We start from the raw sequence: 8912 nt of genomic DNA, 5'->3' as shown, positions 1-8912 counted from the left end.
GCACGAAAAGAACATTACCGACACCCTGGCCAACAAGAATTTTGTATAAATATATTTTGTAATTAATTGTAAAATCTTTTGTAAGCCGACTTGGCGGATTGTAACATGACTCATATAAGTATGAGATCATTGTAGATCATTTAGTAAGTGCAAAATAAAAAAAAAGGGATCATAACATACCTAATCTGTGAATTATTGGGATAAGGGTTTATGTATATTGCATAGCTTAAATCGGTACTGAATCTAGCATAGTAGATGCTAATCTGAAGTAGTACAGGACATTGGATTTGTATAATCCATTTTGTAAGTCAGTGAGACTTTTTATAACTAAGCAGTGAGCTCTAGGCACTTGGCCTTTTTGCATGTGCAGGCCCCTATTGTAAACAATAATATTCCCTTATTGGCCAGTAAGTGAATATTATGGGTCACAAATCCCACCAAGGTTTTTCCCACATCGGTTTTCCTCGTTAAAATATTGGGTTATGGTGTGTCTCTTATGTTGTGGTTATTATTCTTCTTTACTACATTATTTTTAGTTTACCGGTACATAATTTTGAATTTCTTTTCATGTTATAATTCAAGTAAATTTACATACTGGTTAGATACAGCTTCACCCCCCCCCCCCACTCTCAGTATCTTTGGGAACCCTAATAATTGGTATAAGAGCCTGGTCCTCTATTTTCAAAAGCCTAACAGCTTGAGGAAAATCTTGACACTGGTAGAGATGGAAAACTTGACAAAGCAATTGGAAACAACTCTTTCAGACTATGATGAAGAAAACGTAAAGAATATCAAACTCGAAGATGATCTGAAGGTTGCACAGGATATTATTCGAGGACTTCAAGAAAATTTCACTATAGCAAGGAATAAGAGAAGAGAACTTTGTGAAAAGATGCAAAATGTTGAAGATGAAAAGGAAACTCTTAATGATCTAGTAAACAAGCTAAGACAAGAAAACAATACAATGAAGAATGAAATGCAAGATATGACTATGAGATTTTGTTAAGAAATTGAAGATAGGAAGAAGAATGAAGAGGACTTGGTTAGAAGACTAAAGGATGCTAGAAATAAAAACACAAGACTTAGTCATGAAAATGATATGTTGAAAACAGACTTGGTGCATACAAAAAATGACACAAATGAAATCATGAGATAGAAAGGAATCTTGGAGAGTGAACTGGCTGCTGCAAATCAACACAAGGAAAAATTCAAGAAAAGTTCAGAAGAACTTGATGACATGTTGAAGAATCAGAAACCAAATGGTGATGCTAATGGCCTTGGATTTGAAGTTGGTGAAAGCTCCGGTACTACAAATAATCATGATCATAGAAAACCAGTAAGACAACCTAATGCTTACAAATTTAATGGAAAATTCTTTAACTGTAACAAGTATGGTCGTAGAGAAAATCAGTGTAGATCTAGAAATTATCAGAACACTAATGCACCCACCAGTCAATATTCTAAATGCAACAAACTTGGTCACAATTCAGAAAATTTCAGAATGAATGTAAGATGTTATGTTTGTGGAAGATTTGGACATATATCTAATCAATGCAGAACACAAACCGGCATAGGATATGGGAAAGCTATTCAGAAAAACAATGTGACTTGTTATGCTTGTAACAAGATTGGACATATTGTAAAATTTTGTAGAAGCAAGACTTCATCGGCAAATAACAAAGGACCCAGCACGAAAGGTAAAGAAAAGGTTGAAGAGGTAAAACAAGAATTCTCAAAACAATGGATCAGAAAGTCAGATTAGAATGTTGATGGGAATACTCCTCGACCGGCAGAATGGAGTAACACTCCACTCGCAGGAGACTCTTCATCTAACTGAAGGAAAATTCTTTGGGGGTTTAGCAACAAACTGAAAAACATGCTAAATGTAATACCCTAAAGATGGTCATCTAAACCATGGGCCCCTAATCTCGACAACATCACCAACATCCTAACCAAAGGCAATTAAATCAATCTTGAGCACATTATTAATTCTTTAATCATCAAATATCACATGGCAAATCAATTACTCAATATTAATTAAATATTTATTTAATTAATTGAATCATTTCCAAGAATATCATTTTGATCAATTATCTTATTTAATTTATTAAATATCCTTGCATATTTAATTAATTAATAAATTTTTCATTTAATCATGCAAAAGGAATTAATTTATTACAAAAGAGGAATTAATTACAAAGCAAGAGTTGAATTGAAATTAAACAAAAAGAATTGAATTGAAAGAGAAATCAAACTTGAGATATTATTTCTTTTTCTAAATTTAGAACTTGAAATCAGAAAAGCAATTAAATTGAATTATTGAATTATTCTCTAAATTTGGAACTCAAAGCTTTTCAGAAAAAAGAAGTTCAGTTGCATTGAAAATGCTCTTTTCTTGAATAAATAAAAGAATTATCTATTTTTATCACAAATGCATGGAATTAATTTATTATTATTTCATATGCACTTGGACTTGTAATTTGAATGCATTTCAATTAAACTATAATTGGAATCTATCTCAAGGTTAACTAAACTTGATTTCTCAATTATTTTCAATTAATCATAAATTGAGTTTTTCTCTTGTAATTCTCTATAAATTTAGTCTTCAGCTCTCATTTCAATTCACCCCAGAGATTTTTGAGAACACACTTGGAGATTATTATCACGCTAATTTCGCTCTGGAGTCATTGAAGATCATTGTGCTTTTTAGATTATTTGCATCCATTATTGCTTGAATCCATTATTGCTTGAATTGATTATTTGCTTGAATTATTCATCCATTTTTGCATCCATATAGTTAAATATCATATAGATTAAATACTTTATCTTGGTGTAGTCTAGTCACTGGTATTGCTTATAAATATATGAGAGCAATCTTATACTCGCATCTTTTAGAAGGCAATTAGTCGCTTTGTTATGGCTTATTATTGATTGATAATTATTTACTAACCATACATGTAATGACTTAATTGAAGTGTTGTGCTTGCAACTATAGACCCTTTTTCACACACACACCTCTGGCGCCCACTATGGGGCAGAAGACTATATTTTTTGGCCTCCAAGACTGACTGCTTATTTTTTTTGTTATTTTCCAGATTTCAGATTTTTTGATTTTTCGTCCGTACATCTCGTATGACAATTCCCACAGGCTGAAACGAAAAACTACAGGTGTCATACGAATTGGAATCCTATCTCGTACGAGTTGGGATCCTGTATCGTACAAGTTTTCATACTGTCGTACGACTCTGTATTTCCTAGTAAAAAAAATTTTAAAAAGGCAAATTTTCATGATTTTTATTGATTATTCTAACGGCTAACCCTGACTGTTTATCCATCTATCTCAGAATTTTTCACAACCTAATCAATTTTTGCATAATGCTTGTCAAAGAATATGCTTGTCACACAAAGACAATATGACTACTGATTCATTGTCTTTGCAGGTTGCCTAAAAGAATCGACCAAACATCATGTATTCTTTAAATTCATTTTTCGGAACCTAACTTGCTATCTGGTTAAAGAAAAAATCGATCTTTCATGTTTTTAAAAGATTCTGAGAGGTAGGAGAGTATTCTCTTGTCTTTTTCTAGACAATCAAAAATCCAGACCCTTGAGTCTTTCTCTTTGTTTGAGATTTGTACATCTTTAGCAGGCCTACCTTCTCGAGGGGTTGAAAAACTCTTAAAGTCGTTACGGTCGGTGTGAGGGGAACGACCTAAGTGGGAATGGCTAAATGCCAAATACTCCAACCCACTATAAAATAAATGTGATTTGATGAAAATCAAGTCAACGGCAGTGCTCAGGAATAGCTCTCCTCCGTACCTTCGAGTATATTAAACCTTGGTTTTCAAGGCTGGGAGACCTCTTAATTGAGTTTATATCTCGATGCACTGAATGGATCCCTGACTAGTTCCAATTAAAATTAGAAGCTACTCGGTTCACCTCCGAAAGGGAGATAATCTTTGTGCAAGATAGATAGTAACTCTCCCAAGATACTTGTCATTTCGTGCCCCCATTAGCGTTTGGAGTCGGATAATATGGCGTTGAGAATCAATTGCATGAGACTCAGCGGCCGTATTCTAATTAGCTATTGGGTGTGTACCTGAGTCTACAAGCAAAGGTTTTCTTTCCTCACAAAATTCCTTAGGGTTTGCATGTTGTGATTGGAGTCACTATACATACTACTTGTGTTATGTGTTTTCATCCCTAAAACAAAAATTGAAATACCAAAATTGGAGAAGACAAGAAACCAACTCAGTGATTAGAAACTCTATCCATGTCAGAAACAAGTCCATCCTAAGTTGAAACTCTGTTCGTATCAGAAATTAGTCCATCCTAAGTCGAAACTCTGTCTGTGTCAGAAACTAGTCCATCCTAAGTCGAAACTTTGTCCGTGTTAGAAACTAGTCCATCCTAAGTCGAAACTTTGTCTGTATCAGAAATTAGTCCATCCTAAGTCGAAACTCTGTCTATGTCAAAAACTTGTCTATCCTAACTCGAAACTCTATCCGTGTTAGAAACTATTCCATCCTAAGTCGAAACTCTATCTGTGTCAGAAACTAGTTCATCCTAAGTCAAAACTCTGTCCATGTCACAAACTTGTCAATCCTAAGCCAAAATTATGTTCAAAACTAGTCTATCCTAGTCCAAAATCAGTCCATCTTAGAATTGGTCATACTCAGTTATCATACTCAGCAATTGAAGAAAAAAAAACTTAGAATTTCTAGGCTCTGTTCTGAGAATAGTCGTACGAGTCTAATAATTTATCGTGCTACATCTGATCCTATGTCGTACGAGTCGTTTTAATCTGTCATTTGTCTTTGTATCTTGTGTCATACAAAACATAACTGCTCTGAGTATTTTGTCATCCTACACATACCCATCTGTTGTACGACATGAAGCAGCAACTCATACGAAACAAAACTTTTGTCGTCCTATACCTGCTAAATTGTCGTCCGGTTCAGAAAATTCTATTGTACGAGTCTCTAGTTTTGTCAGAACAGAATAGTCAAACTTGCCTGAAAATAGTCTACAGTGAACATAATACTAGTTATCATCATCCTAGGCATAAACAGGTCAAGACAGTGTACCTCTGCCATTTGCATTGCATGATTTGGTCGATCATTTTTCAGTTAGTTCAATCAACTACCTATCAAATTTTAGTCACTTACTACTCTTAGAATCAACTTAGTTAAACATCTTATACAGGATAGATCATTCCTGAAACCAGACTGAATCTCAGTTGTTTCTCCCAAACAATACTCTAAACAAAACAACTAGCTCTGAAATTGATCTTGACCTCTACATCACAAATAACTTTAGGTCGCACTTCCATAAAAATGCCTACACAAACTAGGAGTTCTCATAATAAAGAAGCCAAAGGCAAAGGAATACCCTTTTCATACACTGACAATCTATTTTACGAAGGGGATCCACTCACTGACATACCGTCATCATCAGGCAGACCAATTTTGATGAGCCTAAATCTCCCACTATATATGAGACGGAACACAATGATGGAAACAAGGACGATAATAACATTCCTAAAAATGATAATGATTCCTCATCATCAAGTGAGACTGACGAAGACACTAAACCTCCAGTAAAAAGAAATTTGTCACTGTCAAAAGGACAAATACTTTAGAAAAATGATGAAAGCTATCATGACCCGAGAGAAGGAAGACTATTTCTTAGAACTAGCAAAACAAGGTGTCAAACTTCCTACTGGATATGATGTTCAGACACTCGTTACTAAAAAGAAAGAATCACCTATACTCATGATACACAAACAATTACAAGCCTTACGAATAGAGGTCGCAAAATTGAAAAATAAGGACAAGTCCCCAAAACAATATTCTTTGGAAACAATATGTCCCTTTCTATTTGACAAGAATCTATACATGCCTACATTTCCCTCACGAGTGGAGATCCCAAAATTTGACAAATATGATGGTACCTCAGATCCCCAAGATCATGTCAGAGAGTTTTGTGCTGCCTGTATGGAGTTCATGCATGATCAAATGTACCTCATGCGCCTTTTCCCAAGGAGTTTAGGGGGTCAAGCAATGGAATGGTTCTCAAGTCAACCCAAAGGAATAAAAACGTTTGAAGAACTAATCCAACTATTTTTACAACAATACTCATACAACATTCGACATCCTGTGACTATGATCGATCTTTGCAATACTAAATAGAAAATAGGGGAATCTCTTCTTACTTTCCTCCAACGCTAGCGAAAGATGTTCTCTAGGTATCCACGACCTATCTCAGACTCTGAGAAAATGGATATATTTGTCAATAACTTGGTCCCCGAACTGAAATATAGCATACAAATGCAAGTACACCCATCATTTAACAAAATGGTAGATAATGCCATTCGAATGGAAGTTGTGGTCATAAAGAAGGGGGATATCACGCCTTGGAAAGAAACACAACCAAGATCTAGCTCTAAAGAGAAGAACAAGTATTGGAAATTTGGCAAAGACAACAACAAGAATGTTGTTAACGATGGAGTAGTAGACACTGCTAAAACCAACTCAAAGCCCACAATATTCAACCTAGCCAGTGGTACACAAGCACTTAAAGCTGCTGAGGCTGCAACAGAAAATTCGCTAAAGAAAACAAAGGAATGGTTCAAAGAAAAGCCTTGGCTTTCCAAACCTAAGCGTGATTTTACTCCTCTCAAAGAATCGTATGAATTTGCTTTCAAAACTCTATTGGCAAACAACTTGATAACACTACCAAATAACTCCAGACCAAATGATCCAAATGTCGAACCAAGATGGTGGAGAGAAAATGAATACTGTGACTTCCATCGGAATAAAGGTCATAACATAAACAATTGCATGAAGCTAAAACATGAGATTCAAGATCTCATAGACGCTGGTAAAGCTATTGTTGGGAATCATCCGACCAATGCAAATCATAAAGCATTTAAAGACCCTTTGCCTATTTATGAACAAGGTGAATCTTCAAAGACCAAATGAGGTGCCAAGGTAAACTATACTTATGCCAGTCAAGACAACGTTATCAACATGAGTGAGCCTTCCCACTCAGAATATTGCAATGTGATTATAGTTCAAGATAAACCAAATGAATCATGATATGCAAGAGCTCTAACTCGATCTCAAAAGAAAGTCACTCTCCAAGGAGCTAGTTCTTCCAATCTAGCTCAAGCCACATTAAACCCACCAGCCTTGTGAAACAAACAAAAAGAATCAACCTTGGACAAATTTAAAATGTTAACTTCATCATCATCTTCTGGATATAGAATTGTTGAGCAATTAAAAAGGACAAATGCTCAAATCTCAATCTTTGAATTGCTAAAACTCTCATATGCTCACAAAGAGATCCTAGACAAAGAATTGCTCACCACCAACGTTCCAAAAGATTTAGACGTTGATTGGTTTCAATATATGGTGGGTCATCTGACTTCACCTCACTATCTGACCTACTCCGAAGAAGATGACAACTCACTAAATCATCCACATAACCAGCCATTGCATATTGAAGCCATGATCCACAAACACAGAGTCAAACATGTTTTGATAGATGGAGGTGCAGGGTTGAATATCTATACTTATAGTCTTCTTACACAACTAGGATTCTCTGAAAATGTCATTGATCCTGGCAAGAAAATAACAATAAAAGCCTATGATGAAGAGAAAGGACTTCTAAAGGTCTGGTGTCATTACCTATTAGAGTGGGACCTATAGAAAGAGATGTCCTTTTCCAGGTACTTGATATTCCTTTGTCATATAATATATTATTGGGCAGGCCGTGGATTCATGAAATGAAGGCAGTACCATCAACATACAATCAATGCTTAAAGTTTCCTTATAACGGAGCTGAAGTCAGTATTCCTACTGATACAAATGTCGTTTATAATGCATTGACAAAAGGTGCAGATACTTTTGTGCCTCATAATAGGGCAGCCTATCCAAATGAAGATCCAAAAACACTGATGAAAGACTTAGAAAAGAGATTGAAGATTACAAATACCAGCATGGATGGCTGCAAGATAGAACTGGTACTTTCATTAGTTTCTCTCCCTCCATCACCAAAATAGTTGGGCAAACCATCAAAGGCTATGAGAACACAAACTTCAGCTCCGAATACCATATATGATGGTCTCTTTGTACAGTCTTCTACCTCCTTGGTGGATGAAATAGAAGAGGATGTTGTTCTTAACTGGCTCTTTAAGGAAGATAGTCAAAATGAGGAGGTACGACATTGTGAGATTTCCTCAAACCAATATGGTCCTGGCTAAAAGATTATCCAACACATGGGGTATTCAGGTATTGCTCCTTTGGGAAAACAAAAAGAAAGTATTACTGAACCAATTCAGCTGTAAACAAAATCTACAAATGATAAGGCTGGACTGGGGTACGATCCGAAAAAGACATTAGACCAAAAACATGTTTCTAAGTCTAAGTGCTAGAAAAGGATATCGCCTTCAACATGACACGAAGCAAACACTAAACAAACAAAAGCAGAGTGTAGAAAAGAGAAAGAGGAATTAGCAGTCAAGAAAGAAGAAATAGTCAGTGCTCAAGCTTTGATGGTATCAGCTACAATAATACAAGAAGTTGAGGTCCCTGAGGATATAAGAGATGAAGTAGTAAGAATCAGAGAATTGTTTGCACCATTAAAAGTTCTAGTCACATATACTGGCAGGCAGCAAGTAGACATTTCAGAGACTGACTCAAACGAGTATGAATGGGGTCTTGACTATCTTTCAGACACATCCACTATAGGAACTTCAGAAGAATCTAGTGGTGTTGTAAATGATACTCAAGAGCTGATGCGCATAAAAATAGAGAAAGAAATACAGGAAATTAGACAAAGGAGACAAGCAAATTATGAACAAGGATTGAAAGAAGGGAGAATACTAGAAAGCTTCTCATCTATGTGCC

Source organism: Cryptomeria japonica, chromosome 2 (assembly GCF_030272615.1).
Source record: "Cryptomeria japonica chromosome 2, Sugi_1.0, whole genome shotgun sequence".
NCBI lineage: Eukaryota > Viridiplantae > Streptophyta > Pinopsida > Cupressales > Cupressaceae > Cryptomeria > Cryptomeria japonica.
The sequence above is the reverse complement of the archived record's forward strand: the minus strand, read 5'-3'. Positions refer to the sequence as shown.